The sequence below is a fragment of the Ascaphus truei genome, chromosome 5 (assembly GCF_040206685.1).
Source record: "Ascaphus truei isolate aAscTru1 chromosome 5, aAscTru1.hap1, whole genome shotgun sequence".
Lineage (NCBI taxonomy): Eukaryota > Metazoa > Chordata > Amphibia > Anura > Ascaphidae > Ascaphus > Ascaphus truei.
In genome coordinates this window covers 15,814,551-15,842,003 of record NC_134487.1, presented here as the reverse complement: position 1 = coordinate 15,842,003, position 27,453 = coordinate 15,814,551, and the positions used below count along the sequence as shown (strand labels likewise).

Genomic DNA, 27,453 nt, shown 5'->3' with positions numbered 1-27,453 from the left:
GCCTAACAATGCATCTGATCTCAGACACGCTATTAGAGAGGGTTGGGGTTCCTTACAATGCATCTGATTACAGACGCGCTATTAGAGAGGGTTGGGGTTCCTTACAATGCATCAGATCTCAGACGCGCTATTAGAGAGGGTTGGGGTTCCTTACAATGCATCTGATCTCAGACGCGCTATTAGAGAGGGTTGGGGTTCCTTACAATGCATCTGATCTCAGACGCGCTATTAGAGAGGGTTGTGAGTCTGCAGAATTTCACCATATAATTATAGGGTTCCTTAACCAAAAAAAGGTTTACGTTGTGTTAGGGCTCCTGGCTCGCGCCCCCTCTCCTCCTCGGCTCCGGCGTCAAATGACGTCACGGTCATGGTAACATGACATCACCCCCCGCGGCATCATTTGACGCCAGTTACCATGGCGACGCGTCGCCGAAGATAAGGTAGGAGAAGTTGCAGAGGCCTCACGCAGTCCCCCCCCAGCACTTAATTTAAGTGCCTTGGGGGAGAGCGTGGGACCTTTGTAGCCGACGCCGCCCCCCCCTCCCCCCACTTTGCGCACCGCTGCGTTAGTGCATTGCATTGTAACAAAGGGTTAAGCAAAAAAAACAAACCATAAAAATGTAACTAATCTCCTTCCTTATTTTATCAGACTTTTTTTCCACACCCTTTCCTTTTATTTAGTTTATTACACCCACGTAGCAACCGCAGTAAGCAAGTTGCCTCTGACCTTGCCGCCTACGCCTGACAAGGAGTCACTCAATAGAAAGTTACTTAGTGGTTTGTATCTGTGTTCAAAGGGCTTCTCCTTTGCAAACCATGGTTATCCTGTCTACATAATAAACCTTCTCGCTGCACAAGGTACCCCGTGGGGAATGCTGTATGTTGTGGCATTTTAAAGAAATGTATGTGTATATGTACGTGTGTTCAGGTAGCTCCGATAATATTCGCAGCGCGTAACAAAAGACATTGGAATATAGGGATATAGAGTACAACGAGGACGTAAAATATAAAAGCAAATTACTGCCCCAGAGAGCTTGCAATCTAAACGTGTTCACACATGCAGTTATTTTCTGCTTGAGTTTATGCCGAATGTTTCTTACAGAATGATACGGCTTGATGCTCCCTGAGCTCCGGCAGATTTGCTTTCTGCTAGTAAGATGTGACACTACGAGACACAGGCGCAGGATTGGGGGCGGGCGGGCAGTTATATAATATGCTGCACGTGCTGCTTGGCATTCTCCTCTGATTGACTCTCCACAAGTAACACTTAAATAAAACTGGAATACAGAAGTGAACGGAAGCAGGCGCGAGACGTCGATGATATTCTCTGCGCCAGCCTTGGTATGTCCCGAAGATAGACGCGACCCACCTAATTCTGCCCATTTTATTGCATCTGCTTTAAAACCTCAGTCCCTATTTGATCGTAGGCTTTCTTGTTTAATATTTAGGATGGCCTTCGGTCTATCCCAATCTTATTTTTCTTTTTAATTCTCTAACTGCGTCAGTCTCTACCACGTCTGTCAGGAGCCTCTTCAATGAATCCACCACCCTCTCCATGTACTTCCTCGTCCTTCTCCTGAGCCTTCCACCCTCCAGTTTCAGAGCATGACCTCTTCTTCTGAGAGCAAGAAAAATGCCTCCCTCTTGAACTTTATGTATTTGAAAGTATTTATCATATCCCCCTCTCCGTTCTATCCTCTAAGCTAAGGGTGGGCAACTCCAGTCCTCAAGGGACACCAACAGATCTTCAGGCTATCTCTGCTTCAGCACAGGTGGCTAAATCAGTGGCTCAATCTCCGCTGGAGTCCCTTATTGAGCCACCTTCCTGAAGCAGGGATATCCTTAAAAGCTGTGCTATTGGTGGCCCTTGAGGACTGGATTTGCCCACCCGTGCTTTAAGCTGTACATATTAAGGTGCTGTAGCCTTTCCTGATGAGTCTCATGGTGTAGATCAGGGGTCTCAAATTCAGTCCTCAAGGGCCACCAACAGGCCAGCGTTTATGGATATCCCTGCTTCAGCACAGGTGGCTCAATCAGTTGCTCAGTCAGAGACTGAGCCACTGATTGAGCCACCTGTGCTGAAGCAGGGATATCCATAAAAGCCGGCCTGTTGGTGGCCCTTGAGGACTGAGTTTGAGACCGTAACTGTAGATCATGCACTCTGTAAGTAGCCCTTATCGATGTCCTTCTGGAGATGGGGTCTGCAGAACGGAACACCCCTGCTCTAGATCCTGCTCTAGATGAGGTCTCACCAATGATCTATAAAGTGGCATGAATACCTGTCACGTTCTGCAGCTAACACTTCTCCCTATACAAACCCAACATCTTGCTGCCTTTCCCCCATTGCTGTTACATTGCTCGCCTACGTTAAAGTAAGCCTCCCTCTATAGCAGCTCCCCTTCCCTCTATAGCAGCTCCCCTTCCCTCTATAGTAGGTGACCTTATAGCGCCATTAATTCTGTATTCTGCCTTTGGACTTTTGTGACCCAAGTGCATTATTTTACCATTACATTGTAGTTGCCACACACTTCACCGTTTCACTTGTGTACCCACCCCTTACCCCCCCCCCCCCCAGAGTTTTAACCTGTTGTAGATCTTCCAGTCATCTACAAAAACGCATACCTTCCCTTCAAAACCATTAGTAATGTCCCTAATACAGATATTAAAGCGCACCTGTCCCAGGATATATCCCTGAAGTTCTCCTCTGGTTACCTTCCCCTTCCTCTGAATAGTCTTCGTTTACCAGAACTCCCGTGTTACCCGTCCTGCACACACACCTGCTGGTGGCAATTGAGGACTGGAGTTGGCCACTCGTGCTCGACACTATATTATAAAAACTATCATGGAAGATGAAAGGACCACTACATGTACAGCTCAGAGATGGGGAAGAGGAGAGAGCATGAGACATAACAGAAACGTTCAAATACATCAACAAGGCATGGGAGGGACGCATGTTTCAGAGAAGGGGAAGTGCTCTAGCAAGTGGTCATACTCTGAAGCCGGAGAGTCTAGGGAAATGAGGGGAAGTCGTTATTTTATTGAAGAGTTAAACGTTATTATAGTTGCATTTGTCCTAGAGAAGCAACCTCTGAGGTTTGGAAGGCTCTGGACTGTACACTATATGTTCATCTATGACAGTGATTTGCAACCTTTTTATGGCAACGGAAACCTAAAATGATATTGTGAAATTCCGGCGAACCCCAACCCTCTCTATTAGCGCGTCTGAGATCAGATGCATTGCAAAGAACCCCAACCCACTCTAAAAGCATGTCTGTAATCAGTTGCATTGTAAGGAACCCCAACCCTCTCTAACAGCGCGTCTGAGATCAAATGCATTGTAAGGAACCCCAACCCTCTCTAATAGCGCGTCTGAGATCAGATGCATTGTAAGGAACCCCAACCCACTCTAATAGCGTGTCTGTAATCAGTTGCATTGTAAGGAACCCCACCCCGCTCTAATAGCGCGTCTGAGATCAGATGCATTGTAAGGAACCCCAACCCTCTCTAATAGCGCGTCTGAGACCAGATGCATTGTAATTTTTTCTGTATTTGGTACAATTTTATAATGACCTGAAAATTGCACGAAGCCCTTTAGGGATGCCCGGGGAACCCAAGGGTTACTAGGAACCCCGGAAACACTGATCTATGAAGAATTGGAATGTTGGCCAGTTAAAGTGTATCACAACTAACAAATCTGCTTTAATGAAAGAGTAGTGGATACCTAGCCTCCCAGCAGGGATGGTGAGGTTAATACAGTCAGTGAATTAAAAAATGCAATGTTATCCGAAACTTGAAAGAAAGCCCAGGATTTAATAAAGGATTTTATCAACAATAAATGGGATGGTGGTTCTTATGGACTGTCAATTTTTACACTTCCCTGCCTCTAAAAAAGTATAATAATTACATTCTTGAAAATGAAACGGAAATTCATACGACCATAAACCATTAGAAATTGCCTTTCTGAATACGCGTAATAAGGTAGCAGGACAGAACATACAGTATCGAGATCATGGCAACTCTCCCCTTTTTACATGCAACATATTTAAGTCATACATAAAAGCACATGGAATAGGTTCAGAAAAGTCAAAGAAAAAGTAGCGATCAGCGTATTCCTGATAAACAATCCGAAAGGTATACGGAAGGATAAGGATACAAATAAGCACCACATAGATTGCAAGCTCTTCAGCACAAGAACTTCCACCTTTATATTTACTTTCAACGCTGTGCTTTTATCATCGCTCATATACTACATCACTTCCTGGTACTCTAAATGGCCTGTTTCCTCCGACCACAATGTGCTGGGTGATAAATGAAACAAAAAAACAGGAATCGTGTAGGAACGCACTGATGATATATGACCTCCCTTTACCTTCATCATTGCCGTGGACATCACACGGGCCTCAGTCCACCTGGTCGCCAAGGAGTGGCACTGGGGCTTTCTCTCTGGACCCGGCGGTAACGTCACGTCTTCTCTGGGATGTCTGATCCTTCTCTCAATCCTTGGAGAGAGAAAAACAAGGAAAAACCATCAGTTTATTTTCTAATTCCTCTGATTGTCACCAACACGCTTCGGATTTCTGGAAAACAAGGGCGCCGCTGTAGAGGTGAAATCCAGGGGACCTCAGTAAAAACCTGGAACTCTGCGCCACTGATGTCCACCAAGAGGACACAGCGCTCGAGAAACCTTGTTACGCTGGGGGGTTGCCATCATGGTGCAGTCCCATCCTGCTTCATGGTACCCACAGCAATAAGTACTTGTTTTCCCAATTTCCTACCCTTTAACCGCACTCGGAGGGGAAAATTAAAGTGAATACCCAACAACGGCACTTTTCCAAAACACTACACAAACCCTGGATAGTTTCTAAAGAGCGTTAAAAGAAAATCCGTTGATATATCTGATAAACTGATACATCAATATCCCTAGCCGAAGTCCCATAAAAAAACAAAAAACAAAATTGAGAATCAAAACGTGGATGGGCTTCAATAAATCCCTCTCTCCCTCTCTCTCTGCTCTGTGTTCTCAGCATCTCTGCCTTGTTTCCAAACAAGATGATTGTGGAGGCTTGAGTGGCTTTATATGCTCTGCTCTGTAATCCGTGACTGCAGGGCTCTCTGTGTTTAAACACATGAGCGAGAGAGATTTCGCAACAGCCGCCTACTTCCAAGCCCAGTCCCACCTACTCACAGTCACCCCGTGCAATGAGAGACTGCGGAGGCAGGCGGAGGGTGCAGGAAGCTGCGATGATAAAGCTGCCAGCGTCACCAGCTCCAAGAATGAAACTCATCAACAGTGCCATTACAAAGGCTCCTTTCCTAACAACAACTGCTATCGGATTTCAGCCTCACTGCGTGGCAGGGAAGGGGTGCAAAGCAGCAGTGCCCACCGAGCAAGGTGCACTGGCATGGCTGTGAACTGAGAGCACTCGGCAGTGTTACGCCTTTCCTGACCTTGTTGCTTCTATAAGTTTAAACGGTTATGTTATCGTACAGTCGCTTTTTAAATAGGTTTTGCATATGTATGTACACCTGCAAGTCATCCAGTCAAAAGAACAATTAGCAACATCGTACAATAAGAGGGAGCAGCTTTTGTTAGGGGCTCAGAAGCGAGCTGAAGGAAGGGTTAGCAGTGGGACCAAAACCTTAATCAGGACCTGCTACCCAACTACAGGTGAATGAAACAGGACGGTTACCGTAGGAGGGTAAAGCAGACATTTTCTGTTACCCTAAACCTAAAATACACACACAAATATCTCGGGGGGTACTGCGGTATAGAAAAGAATAGTTTAGATTCACTGTAGACAGCATAAACAGGTTCCAAAGTAGCATAAGCTAACACAGCCCTTCTTCCCAGTAGAGATGAGTCCCCAGATGTTCCTCTGATGCCATTAGGGGTGCAGGGTCCCGCAACACATTGCACATCACTACAAAAAGTGTCCCTTTAAAGTAATGGTCCCCAAACGTTTTACACTACAGCCCCACCAAACACTATTGTACGCATGTGGGACCTCCCTCCCCCCGGGGGGATCTCCCCTCCCCCCCACCCCCGGCGCACAAAGCACGGTGACCATAAAATGCCATTTAAACCTATTTAGAATTGGGTAACAAAAACAGAGACGTCACTTTTCTTTGCTGTTCTCTCTCTCGTCCCTCTCCGTAACCCCCTTCCCCTTTCTTTCTGTCACTTTATGTATCCAGTGCCCATGTCCTTCCCATCACTCGGACCCGTCTTACGTTCCCTGGGACCCCCAACGGCGAACCAGCCCCCCCACGTTGGAAAACACCACTTTCAAGCTTCTTTGCTGTAGTGGCTTTGCCCCCCCCCCCATCCCCCTTCTACCCATGTGCCAACCAAACCTGTCACCCCATAAAAACTCCTCCGGAACACGGGGTAAAAAGAAGGGGGTCTCTCTCCATCTCCTATAGAAGGGGCTTTTATCAGGGAGAAATGAGAAAGGAAGAGTACATTTCTCAGGTTGAGTGCGAGAGGAAGGTCCCTGGTAATAAAGAGCGCGGCCCTCCCTGGCTCCAGCCTTTCACACGGATATCCACCGGGTAACCGCTCTTCTCCTGTGTGTCGAGTCTCCGAGTCAGGTTTCGTTCTGATAACTTGGATGCTGCTCCGTTAGTCACTCGCCAGAAAAAGGGACTGCAGTAAACACACGGATTTCACAACCCTCATTCCATTGAGCGCAGCTATTCCTGCCTGGAAATGATTCACCAGCTAAGAATCACAATGTCCGTGCTGAGTTATAAAAGACATCTCATTCTGAAGAGCAGTTTTTGGCTTCTGTGGAAGGCACGTGCCTCTGTGACCACCAACAAACAGCGCCTGAGTCACACACTTCGTAAGATGAGTCGGCCTGAGCCATTTCCTTCACTTTCCTTTGAAATCTGCGGTTTCGCCGTCACTTGGGTGAGGGGGGCCCCAGTGCTGGGGTTTTTTGAGGCTGGAGTCTGCTTCTAATTGTATTTTTAGCATGTCAAGTATGCACTGATTCACCTGTTAAACTTTCTAAAAAGGATATTGGTCAGATCCTGGGCAAACCAGCTATTTGTGACCCTGTAACACCACAGAATTGTTACAATGAGAGATTAATGTTAATGACAAACACACACACACACACACACACAAAAAGAAAAAGAGGGTTTGTTGAAAGCACACGAAAAATATGTGAAAGTACAAAATGGATTTTATTTGCAATACAAAACACAAAAATAATATTAAAATATACCTAAACATGTATGGTTTGTGTTCGTATATATCATATTGGGTTTTAGCACCGCCAGAGGGTAAATTTAACCCCTACATCTGGCCTAGTGATTTATTTTGATTTATGGGGGATGGTTTTGATTGCGGCGCTAACTCTGTGTGTTTGTGTTAGACGTATATATATATATATATATCCAGGGTCCCAATGTTTCGGCTACAAGTAACCAGCACCCCTGAGTAAGGTCCCCATGGAGACTGAAACATTGGGAGCCTGAACACATTAGGCTGAGTCCGTGGTGCAGGCGCTCGCGACGGAGCGCGTGAGGCGTGACCGATGACGTCACGGAGCTGGTTCGCCCTCATTGGGCGGACCGCTCGCGTGACCAAATCACATTATTTTGTCGTGCGAACAATCGGCCACACTGTCGCCTCCGCGCACACACGCTCTATGGCCGTCCGCATCGAGGCACGACCACTTGTTCGCGCCATGGACGCGGCCGTAGGTGTGGTAGGGTGCGCCAATCCAAGGGCCTTTTTTTTCTCCCACGGATTGAAGCAAAGGGGGTCTCCGGAGCTGAACCCCATTCACTTCAGCACCGGAGACCCCCTGCTTCCGGAGATACAGACCACTGTAGGGGATGACGATACCCGCTGATAACAAGGCATCTATAAAAGTCTACATCACAAATGAGGTGCACAGGAAGCATTACATTATATGCTCGTTACAGTAGCAGCCATTACTGAGAAGTATTGTGTAGTCACTGTGTTTATCCTTCTTTGACTGCTATACTCTTACTCTCGTTTTACCTATTTGAATTTATATGTACTGGTATAGACTGGCACTTCACTTCTATTTAAGCATATCCTACTGTATGTCTCGTGCTGCCTATTGTCCCTTAGTATGGAGAATTGTGTGTTTTTCCTTTTTTATTGTTATTATGCCCTGATATGTAAAACCATGGTATTCAAAGAGGGTGTACTTTCTTTTTCACATGACTGTATATATACACACATATATATATATATATATATATATATATACATACACACACACACACATTATGTCTCTCTCCTTTCTCTCTCTGTGTCTGTCTCTTGGTTTGAGCTTCCTGCCACAAGCAGCATATCATACATCCGACCGATTGGCTCGCAAAGTGGGCGGGACCCCATTTATAAGGAGTATTTTTCAACTTAACTTATAAATCGGGCAAAACCAGTATGTATGTTCATATTTCCTGCAGCCTTGTGGAATGGCCATGGGCACCAGGTTCGCCCCCAGCTGTGACAATTTATACATGGGGCCATGGGAGGACCTGCATGTTTGGAGTAACAGCCGGCTGGGGGCGGGCCTGGTGTTCTATGGCCGTTTCATTGATGACATTCTCATCATATGGGATGGAGAGGAGGAAGATTTAAGGGAGATTTTGTCAGCATTTGATGTCAACTTTATGGGGTTAAAATTTACTTTTGAAATTAGTTCACACTCCATTGTCTTTCTAGATGTAGTCCTGTCTGCTGACGAAGAGCGTAACATTAAGACCAAAACACATTTTAAAGTTGTAGCAGCTAATAGCTACCTACACGCCTCAAGCAACCATCACAAGCTGTGGTTAGAAAGTATACCATTGAGCCAATTTATACCATTGAGCCAGTATACCATTGAGCCAATAAGGAGAAATTGCTCTATAGAAACTGAATTTATCCAACAAGCTGAGACTCTGGCAAGCAAGTATTGCTAAAGGTTACGAACAAGCTGCAGTTTCACAAGTCCTTGAAAAAGTTAAACCAATGGATAGATAGAGTTTACTTGCCAAATGAAAGGCTAACAGTGACTCTAATGCTATATCTGAAAGACATTGTTTTTTGTGAAGGGATCATGTTCTCCCAATTATGGATAAAATGTGGCCCTTCCAAATTTATTACGAAGTATAATCAAGCACCTCACTCTACTATGGGGGTTAGGAAACATTGACACATCATTTTAAGTGATCCCATTTTGGTCCACAGCTTCCCCCAAAAAAAGCTCTGATTGTCTATAGGAGAATGAGAAATATTAAGAATATCCGGGCACCCAATAAATTGAGAGTCACTGGGTCTACTGCCTCCCTGATACAATGCTCCCTTCATGGTAACTTCAAGTGCGGGAGGAACCGGTGTATTGCCTGTAAACCTTTTAACTCCGGCAAACACTTTCTGTTCATATGTCAAATCAACTCAATTTTAAAGAGAAGGGTCATGTCGATTGTTTGTCAACTCGTGTTGTTTGCATGATTTATTGTACATGTGCCCATCAGCATGTACTGCACCGACACACTTTATTCGAGCAAATACCCGGTATGTACCTGGCAGATACCTGGAATGCGCCACTCCTAACCTCTGACAAGCCCCGTTGCATTTGCCTTCCCAGCCTGGGTTCATGCCTGGCTGATGGGCGGCTGATCTGTTAAATGATAATGATTAGGATTTAATAGGCTGCAATGCTTCGCGTGTCTACCAGATGGCATAAATTCATGAATTGTAATGCAGTTTATATATATATACTGTGCAGTATTGCAGCCAGCGGGAATAAAATGCTTCAATCCCTGCTTGGAAAATAACTCAATGTACTCGGGCAGAAAACAGTCACAAACCTCAATACACCCGGGTATACCCGAATTCGTGGTACTAGCCAAGCTCGAATAAAGTGTGTCGCCAGTGTAGGACGCACCACACATGCTGTTAGCGCTAGGTTTCTTGAACACAGGTGCAATGTCATACATGGTAATAATGCATATAGTCTGTCCAGACATTTTGCATTAAAACACAAGGATCACCGTTATCTAAACATCATGAGTCTTGATTGCCCCCCGCCCCCTCAATTTTGGGGGGTGACAGATTCAGGACACTGTAGGAGGGAAATATAGTGGATTTACAAACTGGATACACTGTCCCCTAGGGGTTTAACAGCACATTGGTGTAACTGTTTAGGTCCTTTTTGTTCTATCTACTGTATTAACCCCTTTTTCCTATTGGCGTTTGAGTAGGAGTAGGATTCCGGTTTTTCTGACCGGACCAGCTGCATCAAGCATCTCTATTTGTTCATTTTTTTTGTTTTTTTTTTAACTTTTTAATAAATTAGCTTAACCATCTATTAGCCGTTTATTTGTTTAGTAGTCTGTTTTTGTTGTTGTTGTTGTTTTATTGTGGGTTTGTTTGTCAGTTTTATGTTGTTTGTATGTTTTGTCACATGTGATGTGTTTTTTCAAGCAGTATACACTATGATTTTCTTTTGCGTTTAAATCCCACATATCGGGAGACGCGTCTCCACGACGGACTCATCAAGTTGCCCTAGAGGTGCAAGGATTGGACTTTCATCCCAAGTCTACTTTCCATCTAGACGTTCATTTGGACATTCTATGGACACTTTGTGAGGCGCCGGTTCGAATTTGTTGTTTGACCAGGTAAATGTTACCAGCTTTAAAAAAAAAAAAAAAGCCCATTTGAAATACGTATACAGTACTTTGTGGATATTTTCTTTTACCCCTGATGCAGCCACTCGTTCACCTTGGCCCAAGGAGGCTGCATACGGATGTAGCCATCTTACTTTGTGATAACACAGAACACCGCAGTATGACGCAGAATATCATAACATATCACAACCAGAACACAACGGAGGATAAATAAACCTGGCTACCCCTATATACGCCTCGTATATGGTTTGGAAGGCTCTCCTCCCGTGGCTCTTTCAGAGGATATATTCAGGAAATAAATGTTGTGCTTTTATTTGGCTCATTTGAACTCCTGGGCTCCGGTGACGAAGTGACTGCGACAGGCGCGGCCAACTCCAGCCCTAAAGGCCACCAACAGGCCAGGTTTTCAGGATATCTCTGCTTCGGCACAGGTGGCTCAATCAGTGGCTCACTGAGCCACCTGTGCTGAGGCTGGAACTGATTGAGCCACCTGTGCTGAAGCAGGGATATCCTCAAAACCAGAGCTCTGTGCGGATTCTTCCAACCTTATTTCCAACCCCGGAATGCAGGGCTATAGTGGAGAACAAGGGGGAGATATGTAGTCTGGGTGTTTCTAAGGCCGTGTCCATAGTGGATCCGACGTCGCTGCTCGCGCCAAATCCAAACCAATGGAGGCCAATGCGTGTGAACACAGTGCATGCTCGCGTGGCGAGACAAACTTGTTGGCCTTTGTCGCGGGGACGGCCGAGTCACGTGCACGGTTCAGCCAATGAGGACGAGCCGCTCACGTGATGTCACGGGCATGCCCCCGACATGCCTCCCCGTCCATTAACCCTGCAAGGACACAGATCATATGAAAGGAGTATCAGTGTGCCAGGCAATACACTACATGCTGGATTTGTTGGGCGCTTGTGCAGGTTCGTGCAGAACGGACGGCAGAAAGATGTTTCCAAATGTGCTGCATTCCGAAGTTACACAAGAGCCTAGGAAATACCGTCATTGGAATATCATTCTGCATCAATATTTCCCCTGACAAGGAACGTTTCCCAAAGCATTATGGGATTAGATTGGAAATACAAATAAAGGCGATCTGTAGACCACCCATAGCTTAGTGGTAAGGAGGACTGCCCCTTTACGGATATGCTTGTGACAGCTACGATGTCCCTGAATTCCTCATGCACCTTAAATTAGACTGTAAGCTCTTTGGGCAAACATTTAATTGCACCTGTGCATTTTTCTCTGTGTCTCTCTCTCTCTCTCTCTCTGTGTGTCTCTGTGTCTCTCTCTGTGTGTGTCTCTGTGTCTCTCTCTCTGTGTGTGTCTCTGTGTCTCTCTCTCTCTGTGTGTGTCTCTGTGTCTCTCTCATTAAGTAACCCCTGTTACAGAGCATGCATGAGAGGATCCCAGCCTCCTGTAACATCATCAATACATGACACATACATGCTAAAGCAAATAAGGACCATAGCTACGAATGATATATACATGATGCAATAATGAGTGATGTTCTCGATGTGTAAACAAGGGCGTAATTTCCTGTACCACCAGCTACTTGTATCTGTACAAAGTATTTCTATCTGTACCTAATGCTGCAGTCCCACCAAAACCCCCACCCTTTTTTCATGGGTGGGAAAGTAGTACAGTACGTTAAATTCAGCTCCGTGGACCCCCTGTTTCCCGGGATACTTACTGGGACAGGTAGATCCAGTAAATTTGTTTTCCCCCTGGAGGGGTCAGTGCCGGAGCTACCTGCCCCCGGAATGTATCTCGAGAAGCAGGGTGTCCTGGATTTGAAATTGACACGGTTCAGCTCCGGTGGGGGTATGCCTGGTGTCAAAACATTATAAGCCAGGGGTGGGCATCTCCCGACAGATATTAGGGATATCCCAGCTTCAGCATAGGGGGCTCACTCAGTGGCTCAGTCTTCGACCTGTGCTGAAGCAGGGATATCCTGAAAACCTGACCTGTTGGTGGCCCCGGAGGAGGGGAGCTTGGCCCACCCCTGCGTTAAGAGGAAACATTTGCACCGCAGGCGGATTTGTGCCGGCTCACTGCTCCCGTATCAATAAAATAATTCTCCCACATTTATTCATTTACTTGTCGACGTTACATTTGCGGAAGATGAATGCGTTGTCAAGAGAACAAACACAAAAAAAAAAAACGCCCTTTTTGCCCGCATCTTAAATATTTGTAAAATGAGCAACAACCCCAGCAGATAATAAAAGCGTTGGCATAAAGTTTATCATCATGCGGACGCAAAAAAAAAATAAAAGGCTCAATTTTTTGCATCTTAAAAAAAAATAATCTGTAAAAAAAATATATAATTACAGAACGCTTCCTTCTAAGCAATAAAAAGGAAATCAAACTTGAAATGCCAAATGTTATCTCTCTCCTATTTGGCGAGGCTGACGAGTGTGTACGACCACGGGGAAGCTGAGGATCTTGCAGAGAAGCTGCCTTGTCGGAAGACAGCGATTTAAAAGGCCTGTGTGGGATTTTTTGTTTGTTGAAACCCTTAAGACTGAATATAATGATACAGAATATGTCTATACACTTCCACATTTCCATATTTCCAAGCGTGTGCAGCGGCAGCGTACAAACATATATACTGTAGTAGTTTCGGGGGTGGGTTTTACTGCCTGTATCTGTCCCTTCTCACTGATTTTCCGTGAACCTTATTGATTTGGAGTCAGTCTCGCTGGTTGTTGGCATCGGTTTCCCATAGACTTTCAGCGGAGAGCGAAGGGAACCCGTTTCCCCGCAAGGGAAAGTAAGTGGGTTAGAGAGATAAGTGTTAGTATTTAGGGTTAACTTTATGGGTTTTAGGGTAAGGAGTTAAGCTCGAGGGTTCCAGAGTAACCAGAACCGTAGTTCCAGGATTAACGGGTAACGGTAAGGGGGGTTTGGGTTTTTAGGGTATGGCGTTAACGGTTTAGGGTAAGGGGTTAAGGGTTTTTAGAGTAAGAAGTCAAGGTTAGGGACTTACCTTCGCGGGGAAACATCCGGTGGCGAGCTGTACCCTACGGCTAATCGGCTGCGGCAAGATTGCCGCACTGAAACGTTCTAGACGGTTCAGCTGGAGACTCGCTGATTAAAGCAGCCCCTTTGTAGCACCCTGGTCCATCAAACAAGACTGGACATTGGCTGGTCAATCTGAAGGCTCCCTTCCCTATCGTATTCAGGGTCATTCAATCGATACGTTTATCGGAGTGGTTTGGAAAAGCCACTCGTTCGAGATCAGTGGGAAGATGAAGGGCGATGAGTCCAGGAGAGACCGCGGGACCCAGAACAAGCACATTGGTGGCATAGCTGTCATTCCACCGCTCTGCTTCCCAAAGCTGTGGCCCACGCCCACAATACCTTGCACAGCGCTATGCAAGGCATTGTGGGACGACTGCGGGAAGCAGAGCAGCGATTGACAGCAGTGCCACCACTGTGGTTCTTCTGAACCCGTGGACTTTCCAGCGCTGGTGGACGAGTGATTTTTTTTCCTGGGTAGTGAACCTCATAAGTATTATTTGAAATATATATATATCCTTTAGATTGTAAGCTCTCAGGATCAGCGTCCTCATTACCTTCTGTATCTGTCTGCGCTTGTCTGTCCTTACTTGTATGTAACTCTGATTATATAATTGACATCTCTTTGTACCTCGCTGCGGAATATGCTGGTGCTTTACAAATAAAGAATAATAGTAACACACACACTATATATATATTTATTACTTGTGAGCACATTCACATGTCTTAGACAGGTCTGCAACCCTGCCTTTCCACTATTATCACCTCGCATACAGTGCTTCCACTGCAGCAAGGGATTCTGGGAAATGACATGTGCATACAGTGCCAACTTTTGTCTTAAATTATATATAAATAATATATATTATAAATTTTATATATATATACACACACATATACAGTACAGGGTTCTGTATATACAGCTACATACACTGATCTCAAGAGCTAAGCACGGCAATCAGTCATAAGATCATTGCCACCGCAATAGTCCACGATAAGAAACAGTTCGTGAACCTCTCTCCACTACAAGCCCTGCAAGTTTGAAAGCCAGTAGCGATACTCACTACCATTATGCAGCGCAGCATTTCAATGGAACTTTCTCCTCTCCTACCATGCTGATTTAACCCTTGTGTCAGTGAAAACAGTTTAAGTTTCGCCCTGCAGCCCTTGTGTCACGGTTTGGGGAAAGTCCCTTCTCGTAGCCCTCCCACACACTACATTGAATGAATACCAGAGCTCATCTTCAACATTGCTGAAATGCTGGGGATCCTTCACTAATCAGATCTGGGCTTGTGTAGCCAAGGGCGGCCCAGAGAGCAAGTGTGAGAACCAGCCCAGTCACTTCCCTTGCAATGCGGCACAGGCAGCACTATATGCAGACACTGAACAGTCCGACGCGGAACGGGACGAGAGAGAGAGAGAGGAAGCGGGAGAAAAGTCTGAGGTCATCTGTGCCCGTGTCGCTGCTTATTCTGGGGACTCGCACATAGGTTGGATGAAAAGCAAATTCTTACGCTATGAAGATGTCAGACGAACCACGGAAGGGGTCAGAAGGGTCAGGCCGTTTTGCTGCCAGACGGGTCAGCAACGGATGGTCAGGGTTAAAACTCATGGATGGGGAGACTTCCGGTGACGTCACAGCCGATGGTCTGCTAGTGAGAGAGCTCCCGGCACCCTCACCAATCTATACACTAGAATAAGCTGATTCTACATCCCAAACCCCCCGAAAATTGACCCCACACCAGGAATAAGCACCGGAGAGATGGCAGGGAAACCGCAGAGAAAAAACCAATGCCCCGTCACCAAGTTCTTCCCTCCGGCGCAACGCCAGGTTGAGATCAGCCCCGAGGAGCAAGATGGCGCCGGAGAAGACCCAGAGCACGAGGCGCGCAGCGGCCGACACAGCCCGACTGACTCGGACCCCCCCGTCCTAAATAAAGACTTTTTTGATGCTCTAATCACCAAAATGAGGAGGGGAGTACAGGAGGACACGGAAAAGGTCCTCCAAACCATCCGGGCAGAGGTGGAAGCGCTGACGGAGCGGACGGAAGATCTGGAGGTGAAGATGGAGGGAATCTCAAACGAACAGGCTGAGACCCACGAGGAAGTACTGAGATGCGGAGAGGCGATCCGACACATACAAGACAAACTAGAAGACATGGAGAACAGAGAGCGGAGGCAGAACATCCGCCTCAAAAATATTCCTGAATCCATCACCCATGAAGAACTCCAACCATACCTCCGCAGACTCTTCCTGCAGCTCGTCCCTGATCTCTCAGAACATGACCTACATACAGATCGCGCCCACAGAGCCCTGGCCCAGAAATCAGCGGACCCAAACCGTCACAGAGATGTGGTGCTGAGAATGCACGCATACTCTGCTAAAGACCGCATCATGTCAGCGGCTAGAGAAGTGAGGACTGTGACTATGGATGGAGTGCAAATTCAACTCTATAACGATCTCTCCCAATTGACAATAAATAAAAGAAACGCACTGCGCCCACTCACCTCCTACCTCAGGGACCAGGGGGTAAAGTACCGCTGGGGATTCCCCTTCAAACTAGTGGTTCTGCGCAATGGCCGCCACCACACAGTAACAACCCCTGAAGACGCCAAGAACTTCCTGAAAGCGTTAGGAATCCCTCTCCCACCGCAGAAGAGCAAACGCCCCAGCACTGAAGAGACGCTGGAGACGACCCCCCCAAGAAGCCCCCCGCACATCGGAAAGATTGGCGAGCCAACGCCTCCGGTGAACCCCGATGAGCCAGCCAGCTGTGAGGCCCAAGGAAACCACACGCGGGCCCTGCAGTCATCCCACGCAGTTCCAGAGGCCCTAAAGACCACAGTATACACCCAGCATAAGAATCCGTAATAAACAAAATATTCCCCTGGACCCGAGTCCCCCTAGACTACACCCCACGAAATTACCTTCCCCTTCCCTCCCCCCCCAATTCCCCACCCCCCCCCTTCCTATTCCCCCCCCCAACCCTACCCCCCCCCTCCCCTCGCCAGTACCTCCCCATATTCCTCCCACCCTAACCCCCCCCTAACCCTCCCCTCCTCCCCCCCCCCACACACGTTAAATGCCCACTTACCTTCACCGCCCCCACCTGAGACCGAGGGGAACCAGGACCCCGCTCGGGGTGTCTCGGACAGCAACGAGAGGAATCGGCAACCAAGCTGCTCCTCTCCGGGCGCGGTCCTATCGAGTCACTCACGTGCTCCGAAGCTGCACCATCAGAGACACAGACACCAGAGCCGCGGACCTGCTGCTGCTCTCCCCCATAAGCATGCCCGGTTGGCGCTCCCGATGGACAAGAGATGCCCAAGATCCCCAACCTAAGGAGCCCACACACCAGGACATCAGGCCCAGAGACCCCACATACGGACTCAGCACCCCGCGATCCGCCCCCGGGAGCAACCTCCACCCCCCCCCTCCCTTCCCGCAAGTGGCAGGTTGTATGAACAAAAATCCTCCCCCCCCCCCCCCCTCTTCCCTCTCCCATCCCTATGGCAAAGATGCTGTACCCCGATATCCCCCAAAGAAAGCCCCACTTCTCCAGCCTACCGCGCTCCCCCCGAACTACCCCCCCACCCCTCCCCCCTTGCTGTCAATCCGAAAATTACATATGTCCAAGGCCTTGAATCAACTGAGCACCCCTACCGGGGCTCACCCCCAGAATCATAGGGCCCCCCAATTGAACCCGCAAGTGTATGCCCCCCCCCCCTGAATCCCCCTGCCCCCCCCTCAATCCCCACCCCTCTCCACCCCATACATTCCCCCCCCCCGCCACCTCCCCCTACCCCTCCCCCCCCCCCGGATCTGAGCCGGTGTGGCACTGGATAATTCAGCCCACTTCACAACAGCTGACACACTATAAAAACCTCAGCTATTCACCTCCAAACACCCCCCCAGACCAAAACTAAGCCCCCTCCAGAGGCAAGTCCCAAACACTCGAATAAGCCAGATGTCCCCCCTCCTCCCCCCCCCCCATTTTTTCTCTTCCTACCCTCCCCCCCACTAGTCAAAGTAAACACCAAGTTATACTGCCCCCCAAAAGATCTCCCCACCCCCCTCCCTGCCGCGGACAGCTTCCCCCCCCCCCTCCCTGACCTGCCCCCCCCCCCCCCACAAGATCAGAGATCCGGACTATGTTTACCCAATATGTATAGATATATGCCAATGTATAAATAACTATTGATGTTCTAATTTAAAATGGAGCTATATAAGGGATCTCTCGCTCTAAGAACGTGATTCCGTCTGAGTGCAATGTATAAATTCCTTACTGAACTCTGGTATACCATGTGCTCCCCCTCCCCCCCCCTCCCCTACCCCAGTATGCCCCCCTCCCCCCCCCCCAGAGAAGTAACGATCTATGTTATGCTAAATTGTAGTGCTATATACCAATGTTTGAACGCATCCCAATGAGCAGTTGATACCAGCAAAACGCAAGGGAAACCTAGGCTTATGATGAGAACTCCCCCCGAGAACATGGTTTTAACCCCCTGCTAACTATGTGTATACTATATGCTAGCCCCCCCCTTGTCCCCTCCAGGGGAACCTACACTGTTATAAACCAATGTTTAAAGGTGTTCCATTGTTGCAATTTGACAATAGCAGAATACAAGGGAAGCCTCAGCCATAGACTGGGACTCCCCCCGAGAGCAAGGTTTAACCTATATGCCACCTATGTGTACTCCGCACGCCCCCCCCCCTCCCGCCCCCACCCTATTCCCAGATACCCCCCTCCCCCCCCTACCTTACCAGATGCCCCCCGCCCCCCCCCTATCCCCTCCCCATCCCCTCCCCCCCCCATCCCCTCCCCCCCCCTCTCCCTCCCCCCCCACCCCTCCCCCCCCTACCCCCTACCCCCTCCCCCCTCCCCCCCCTCTCCCTCACCCCCCCTCCCCCCCCTCCCCCCCCCCTACCCCTACCTCCCTCCCCCCCTCCCCCCCCCACCCCTACCTCCCTCCCCCCCTCCCCCCCCCACCCCTACCCCCCCCCACCCCTACCCCCCCCACCCCTCCCTTCCCCCACCCCTCCCCCCACCCCTCTCCCCCCCTCCCTCACCCCCCCCTTGCCCCCCCCCCATCCACCCCCCCCACCCCTCCCCCCTCCCCAACACCCCCCATCCCCCCCCCCTCCCCTCCCCCCCCTCCACCCCCCTTCCTCCCTCCTCCCCCCCCCACCCCCCCCCAGAACTCACAAAGAACACACAGACAAGGACTTAACATAAGGGAAAAAAAACAATGTTTACTAAAGATGTAAAAGATTATCTATGGCCCAAACCAAAGGAGAGTAAGGCCTCCATAAGCCAGAGGTGCCCTTCCTTACTAGGGACCCCCCCCCCCATAAGCAATGGGGTGGGGGTGCTGGACCCTTCTTTCTGGCTACGGTCCGTGAGTGACGCCCCGAAAGTTCTCCCAGGGGTTTTTTTACACCCCATCCCCTTGACATCAAAATGTCAGGAGGAACCTTTTTCGGGCTCCAAGACAGCCCATTCTCTTTCTTGTCCTCCTGTGTCCTCCCCCCCCCACCTCTCCCCCACCACCCCACCCTCCCCCCGTCGACCTCCACCCAATACCCCTTGTGGGACCACTAAAGACTACCCCCCACATACCCAACCAGACACACGAACCAACCCTGACATGGGAACAATTCAGGGACAGGGGCTTATCCCCGAGACCCCCCCTCCACACTGATGGCGTCGATCAAAATTATTTCCCTGAATGTCAAAGGCCTTAATTCGGTTCGCAAACGCAAACTAGCCCTTCAAGAATTTAAAAAAACTAAAGGGGATATAATTTGTATCCAAGAAACCCATTATAACAATGTAGACCCGCCAAACACATTTAAACACGTGTACCCCCAAGCGTTTTTCGCTTCCTCCCCCAGCAAGAAAAGAGGGGTGGCCGTCCTGATTAAAAACAATATACCATTTGCCCTGACGACGGTAACTAAAGACCCCGAGGGACGGTACATACTCCTCCAAGGTACGCTCTCAGGCTCCCCCTTAGCCATCCTAAATATTTACGCCCCAAACGCCAACCAAACCCAATTCCTACAGAACCTCCTTAGCACCCTCGACCAACCGACGCTCTCTTCCCTTCTCCTAGTCGGAGACGTAAATATGGTACTTAACCCAGCCCATGACAGATCAGGCCAAACTACTGCCCCATATTCCATCCAACTACAGACAAAAGCCCAAAAATTTCAAGATATCCTCGGGGAGTACTCTCTGACAGATATTTGGCGAGCCCAGCACGTGGGTCAGCGAGACTACTCTTTCTACTCAACCCCCCATCAGTCTTACTCGAGGATCGACTATTTTCTGGGCACCAATAATGTACTCCAGGCATCCTCCCACTCCGAAATAGGCCCAATAACGTGGTCTGACCATGCCCCTATCGTACTCACCCTCTCTCTGCCTTTCGTCAAGTCCTTAACATACAATTGGAAACTCGACGACTCGCTTCTCAACGATCCACTAGTAGTCAAAACAGTGAAACAAAAACTGATCACCTTCTTCCAAATAAACAAAGGTTCAGTGCCCTCAGCAGCAACTCTGTGGGAGGCCCACAAAGCCACCATCAGAGGGGAACTTATATCAATAGCCTCCTACAAGAGGAAACTTAAACAGAGAGCCCAGAAGGAACTCACGGATAAAATCCTAGCGCTAGAGCGCTCACACAAACAATCCTTATCAAAAAAGGTGTTCAGAACACTCGAGAAAGCGAGATCCGACCTAAAAGTGCTGCAACTTGACGAGGTAGAGAGAGCCCTGAAATGGACCAAACAGCGGTTCTACGATAGGGGCAACAAAGCGGACAAACTTCTGGCCTCCAAATTAAGAGGCTTGAGGACAAAGTCCCAGATCACAAAGATCAGGACTAAAAGCGGCCTAGTCTCCTATAACGAGAAGGACATCGCGAATGAATTCGCAGAGTTCTACACAGATCTTTACAATCTCCACCCAACTAGCATGCCAAAAGATATCGCCAAAAATACATCCGACTATCTAACCAAATGCAACCTCCCATCCCTCACTCAGGAAGAACTCGAGTTCTTAAACAAGAAAATAACTCTAGAGGAACTAAAAAAAGCGATATCCTCACTTAAATTAGCTAAAACACCCGGTCCCGACGGATTTTCCAACGGGTACTATAAAAAATTTGTAGGCCCCCTGTCCCCCCACCTCCTAGAAATGTACAACTCCTTTATGCAAGACCAACAGATCCAGACACTATGTCGGCAGCCAATCTGGCTATTATTCATAAAGAGGGCAGAGACCCCCTTCAATGCGGCAGCTACCGCCCAATATCCCTCCTAAACTCTGACCTCAAACTTTTCAGCAAAATCCTAGCAAACAGGCTGAATCCTATTCTCCCAAGGCTAATTCATATAGACCAGGTGGGATTTGTGTCAGGAAGACAGGCCTCTGACAACACCCGCAAAATTATTGATATTATAGACCACGTGCACCTCAAACAATCCCAGGCCCTGATACTAAGTCTCGACGCGGAGAAGGCCTTTGACCGCATCAGATGGTCCTATCTAGACCAAACGATGCGCCAATTCGGCTTCTCCGGACCATTTCTTGCCGGCGTCCGGGCCCTCTATACTAATCCAACAAGCCCTACTAAAACTTCCAGGAGGCCGCTCCAACCCAATAAAAATACAAAACCGGCACCAGACAAGGCTGCCCCCTCTCCCCTTTACTATTCGCCCTATCCATAGAGCCCCTGGCCGCCCGAATTCGAACTGAACCCACTATTAAAGGTATCCCAATCGGAGACAGGGAATACAAAATATCCCTGTTCGCCGACGACATAATTCTCACTCTGTCAGACCCCTTCACCTCCCTCCCTAACTTAGAAAAACTCCTTGACGAATTTGGCCAACTATCAGACTATAAAGTCAATACTGACAAGTCAGAGGCGCTTAGCATCTCCCTCCCGAACCCCGTATGGTCAGCCCTACAACAGAAATTTAAATATAAATGGAACACCTCCCACATCAAATACCTCGGAATCAAAATAGCAAGTTCATATAACTCGCTGTATCAAATTAACTACCCCCCCCCTCTTCCGCCAGATCTTAAAAGATCTTGAGACCTGGCTATCCCACCAGATCTCCTGGTTCGGAAGGATAGTATCCACCAAAATGAACATCCTACCCCGCTTGCTCTACTTCTTTCAGACCCTCCCCGTCCCTGTCCCACTAGCAGAACTGAGGAATATTCAGGCCCATATCTTAAGATTTATATGGCAACAACGTAGAGCCAGGGTCCCACGATCGGTCCTATTAGCCTCGAGGTCGAGAGAGGGCCTGGGGGCCCCGGACATACTCCGATACTACCTTTCGGCCCAACTGAGGCAGGCGGTAGTATGGAACAGTTCCCCCACCACCAATTGCTGGCTGGTGATCGAGACACACCACGCTTTCCCGAACCCCCTCCCAACCCTACTGTGGTCCCCAGCTCTCAAAAACAGGAAATCGCTGAGACTTGGTCTCGGGGCAATGAGATGCACGAGGTCGACATGGTTAAAAACCAAAGGGAAATATGGCCTAGCTTCAACCCCCTCTCAACTGACCCCCTTATTCGGGAACCCGGACTTCCCACCCGGATGCGCCCGATCCCAATTCAGCCAATTTCAAGGCTTAAACATCAGAGTGGTTGCGGATTTGCTGGAAAAAGACGAGGCCATGTCCCTCCCGGAATTAAGAACCACATTCGCGTCCCCCAACTTGCCCATTTTCCAATACCTCCAGATCCGACATTTCCTAAGAACCCAATCCCCTACTCTCAAGTTCCCGCCGCGTTCTAGATTCGAGACCCTCTGCCTCAAAGGCGAATACCAAAAGGGCCTCATATCAGAGATTTATAAAACGCTCGAAGCATCTCAGCCCCCCCCTAACCACCTATATATGCAGAAATGGAATGAAGACCTAAACACCAACTTGGACCTTGAGGATTGGGAGGATATTTGGGAAGCAGCCACCAAAACCTCAATTTGTTCCGTCACAAAAGAAAACATCTATAAAATATTATTCCACTGGTACCTGACCCCGAGTAGACTGAGCCAAATCTACCCAGGCACTTCAGACGAATGCTGGAGAGGTTGTGGTCAAAGGGGGGACATGCCCCATATTTGGTGGACATGTCCGGAGATCCAAAGATTCTGGTCCCGGATCCAGGGCCTCCTGAGCGAGACCCTGGATATAGAAATACCCCTGGACCCGCTGATCTACGTGCTGGGAAAACCAATTGACGACCTCCCTGCCCCGGCGACCAGACTCGCGGCGGCAATGCTGACAGCTGCGAGATGCTGTGTCGCGGCGGCATGGAAGAAAATTAAAGCCCCCTCCAGAAGAACTGTGATAACAAGAATAGACGGAATTATGAGCATGGAAAAACTGACGGCAATGTTAAAGCAAAAAACCCCACAATTTTACTCTACCTGGGAACCCTGGATAGGACTATCAACCCCCACATAAACCCCTTAGCTACTCCTCTCCCCCCCCCCCCTACGGCCGACGAACCCTAACCCCCTCCCCCCTCTCTTCCTGAAGTCGTTCCCAACTATCCACCTTTCCTTCGTCTCCCCCTCTCTTTTTCACTATTGAAAGAAGGAAAAAGGGTTTATTGTGTGTCATTTACCTTTTCTATGCCATGTACATGCACTGCGCCGTATTTACAAGTTGGCCTGTGAGCCAGTGTCGATATTATGTACCCCTGCGATGTATGACACCAATAAAGGAAAAATATTTACAACAAAAAAAAACTCATGGATGGAATTGTTCTTTGCAGGAAAACACAGTTTCTAACACGCTCCAAGCATGAGACTCAGGGAGGGGGTTGGGGGGGGGGGGGATTGGCAAATTAAAAGTCATTAACCAGATCAAAAAAACGGATAAGCGACACTTTGGCCCATTTGGTGCCATGGAAACTGCATTTTTTTTGGCTTTACATTAAATGGGTTTGCAAAGTATTATCTGGTAGCCAAAGGGTTAATAAAACATTTTAAAAATTTCCTTGATATCATTCTACGATTCAGCCTAAGATATCCTAGTCTAAGACTCATTCTATGCGCTGGGAAAACTCCTGGGCCTGAGGGGGGAATTGAGTGAGAGGAGGAGGGGGGAATGGAGTGAGAGGTGAGGGGGGGAGGGTGGAGTGAGAGGTGAGGGGGGAATGGAGTGAGAGGAGGGGGGAATGGAGTGAGAGGTGAGGGGGGAATGGAGTGAGAGGAGGGGGGAATGGAGTGAGAGGAGGGGGGAATGGAGTGAGAGGAGGGTGGGAATGTAGTGAGTAAGAGGGCCGGAATGGAGTGAGAGGAGGAGGGGGTAATGGAGGGAGAGGAGGAGGGGCGGAATGGAGTGAGAGGAGGGGGGAATGGAGTGAGAGGCAGAGGGGGGAATGGAGTGAGAGGCAGAGGGGCGGAATGGAGTGAGAGAAGGAGGGGCGGAATGGAGTGAGAGGAGGAGGGGGGAATGGAGTGAAAGAAGGAGGAGCGGAATGGAGTGAGAGGGAGGGGGGAATGGAGTGAGAGGAGGAGGGGGAATGGCGTGAGAGGTGGAATGGAGTGAGAGGTGGAGCGGGAGAATGGAGTGAGAGGAGATGGGGGAATGGAGTGAGAGGCAATGAGGGGAATGGAGTGAGAGGAGAAGGGGGGAATGGAGTTAGAGGTGATGGGGGAATGGAGTGAGAGGAGATGGGGGAATGGAGTGAGAGGTGATGGGGGAATGGAGTGAGAGGCAATGAGGGGAATGGAGTGAGAGGTGATGGGGGGAATGGAGTGAGAGGAGGGGGGAATGGAGTGAAAGGAGGGTGGGAATGGAGTGAGAGGAGGAGGGGGGAATGGAGTGAGAGGAGGGGCGGAATGGAGTGAGAGGAGGAGGGGGGAATGGAGTGAGAGGCAGAGGGGGGAATGGAGTGAGAGGAGGAGGGGGGAATGGAGTGAGAGGTGGAGAGGGGGAATGGAGTGAGAGGTGGAGCGGGAGAATGGAGTGAGAGGATTTGGGGGAATGGAGTGAGAGGCAATGAGGGGAATGGAGTGAGAGGAGAAGGGGGGAATCGAGTTAGAGGTGATGGGGGAATGGAGTGAGAGGAGATGGGGGAATGGAGTGAGAGATGATGGGGGAATGGAGTGAGAGGTGATGAGGGGAATGGAGTGAGAGGTGATGGGGGGAATGGAGTGATAGGTGATGGGGAGAATGGAGTGAGAGGAGGAGGTTGAAATGGAGTGAGAGGAGATGGGGGAAGGGTGTGAGAGGCAATGAGGGGAATGGAGTGAGAGGAGAGGAGAGGAGAGGGGAATGGAGTGAGAGGAGGGGGGGAAGGGAGTGAGAGGAGGAGGGGGAATGGAGTGAGTAAGAGGGCCGGAATGGAGTGAGAGGAGATGCGGGGAATGGAGTGAGAGTAGGAGGGGCGGAATCGAGTGAGAGGAGGAGGGGGGAATGGAGTGAGAGTAGGAGGGGCGGAATGGAGTGAGAGGAGGGGGGGGAATGGAGTGAGAGTAGGAGGTGGGAATGGAGTGAGAGGAGGAGAGGGGGAATGGAGTGAGAGGAGGGGGGGAATGGAGTGAGAGGAGGGGGGGAATGGAGTGAGAGAAGGAGGGGGGAATGGAGTGAGAGGAGGAGGTGGGAATGGAGTGAGAGGGGGAATGGAGTGAGAGGAGGGGGGGAATGGAGTGAGAGGAGGGCCAGAATGGAGGGGAATGGAGTGAGACTAGGAGGGGCGGAATGGAGTTAGAGGAGGAGGGGGGATTGGAGTGAGAGTAGGAGGGGCGGAATGGAGTGAGAGGAGGAGGGGGGAATGGAGTGAGAGGTGGAGGGGGGAATGGAGTGAGAGGTGATGGGGGAATGAAGTGAGAGGCAATGAGGGGAATGAGGGGAATGGAGTGAGAGGAGAAGGGGGGAATGGAGTGAGAGGTGATGGGGAGAATGGAGTTCCCGCCGCGTTCTAGATTCGAGACCCTCTGCCTCAAAGGCGAATACCAAAAGGGCCTCATATCAGAGATTTATAAAACGCTCGAAGCATCTCAGCCCCCCCCTAACCACCTATATATGCAGAAATGGAATGAAGACCTAAACACCAACTTGGACCTTGAGGATTGGGAGGATATTTGGGAAGCAGCCACCAAAACCTCAATTTGTTCCGTCACAAAAGAAAACATCTATAAAATATTATTCCACTGGTACCTGACCCCGAGTAGACTGAGCCAAATCTACCCAGGCACTTCAGACGAATGCTGGAGAGGTTGTGGTCAAAGGGGGGACATGCCCCATATTTGGTGGACATGTCCGGAGATCCAAAGATTCTGGTCCCGGATCCAGGGCCTCCTGAGCGAGACCCTGGATATAGAAATACCCCTGGACCCGCTGATCTACGTGCTGGGAAAACCAATTGACGACCTCCCTGCCCCGGCGACCAGACTCGCGGCGGCAATGCTGACAGCTGCGAGATGCTGTGTCGCGGCGGCATGGAAGAAAATTAAAGCCCCCTCCAGAAGAACTGTGATAACAAGAATAGACGGAATTATGAGCATGGAAAAACTGACGGCAATGTTAAAGCAAAAAACCCCACAATTTTACTCTACCTGGGAACCCTGGATAGGACTATCAACCCCCACATAAACCCCTTAGCTACTCCTCTCCCCCCCCCCCTACGGCCGACGAACCCTAACCCCCTCCCCCCTCTCTTCCTGAAGTCGTTCCCAACTATCCACTGCCGAGCGGGGCGCTGACCATGTCCGCAGCCTAATAAGTGTGTATTCTGCTGCCTGGGAGAATAAGGGGAATCTCTCCCCCCTATCAATGTGTAAGGTAAAGGGAAAATCCCCCTGGTGCATGAATAGGGAACTGATGAATAGTTTGAAGCAATACTGGTATGCCGAGGTTTCTAAAGGATTTCATATGCCGTTATGAACATGTAAATGTATTAAAAATACAATTAGTATAATTGAGTGATTCTCAAAAAGGGTATCATACACAATGAATCCTTTGCTTTGCCTGGATTAAGCTTAATCAACCCGCAATACACAATACACAATTAATATCATAAAATATGCACCATATACATCCAATGTGTTGGACAAGGCTAATGCAATGTTATGCATACAATGGTTGATTTTCCAAATGTCCTGATTTTCATCGGATTATTAGTTGTTGAAAACTAGGCACTATGGCCCAAATATAAAACACAAAGCATGGGATCCCCTATTTTTCGGAGAAAGTATTTGTCAGACCAGATTGAATCGAGTCACACACTTGGTTTTGTTACATGTAGAACCTGGAGTTGTGTTTTGATTAAAGATCTTCTTAGAGATGTTATGTACTTTGTTAGGAATCACTCAATTATACGAATTATATATATATATTTTTTTTCATTTTCTTTTTTCCTGTATTGGCATCTTGCAAGGTACATACATGTAGAAAATACAGATAACAATCACAGCATAGTAAATGATTATAGGTCATAGGCACATGAACGAATTATATTTTTAATAAATGTATAATGTTCAAAACTAGCCTAAGGGAAAGGTTCTCAGCGCCACGTGGGAGAGAGCTGACCCTGTGACACTGGCACTGCCCCAAGGGCAGGATACTGCCTCTCACGCAGCATGTTACACTGTAACACCACTGTGTCTGTGTTACACGATGCAGTTTCCAGCAACGTTACATACCCATTCATAACAGCCCGCGCGCTTGTAGGTCAACAAACAAGTTTATACCAGCTCGGTACACGTCCTGCACACAAACAGGGAGGAGGGCAGGAC

General features: G+C 48.8%; 1 protein-coding gene across 1 annotated transcript in view; it reads right to left on the bottom strand.

The window, feature by feature from the left end:
* The window catches only part of LOC142494627 (uncharacterized), a 223,779-nt gene that overhangs the window by 28,289 nt on the left and 168,037 nt on the right, over window positions 1–27,453 (bottom strand). The window contains exon 4 of the mRNA XM_075599057.1: window positions 4,370–4,499. The gene's annotated coding sequence lies outside the window, so the exon portion shown is untranslated. The remainder of the gene's footprint in view (window positions 1–4,369; window positions 4,500–27,453) is intronic.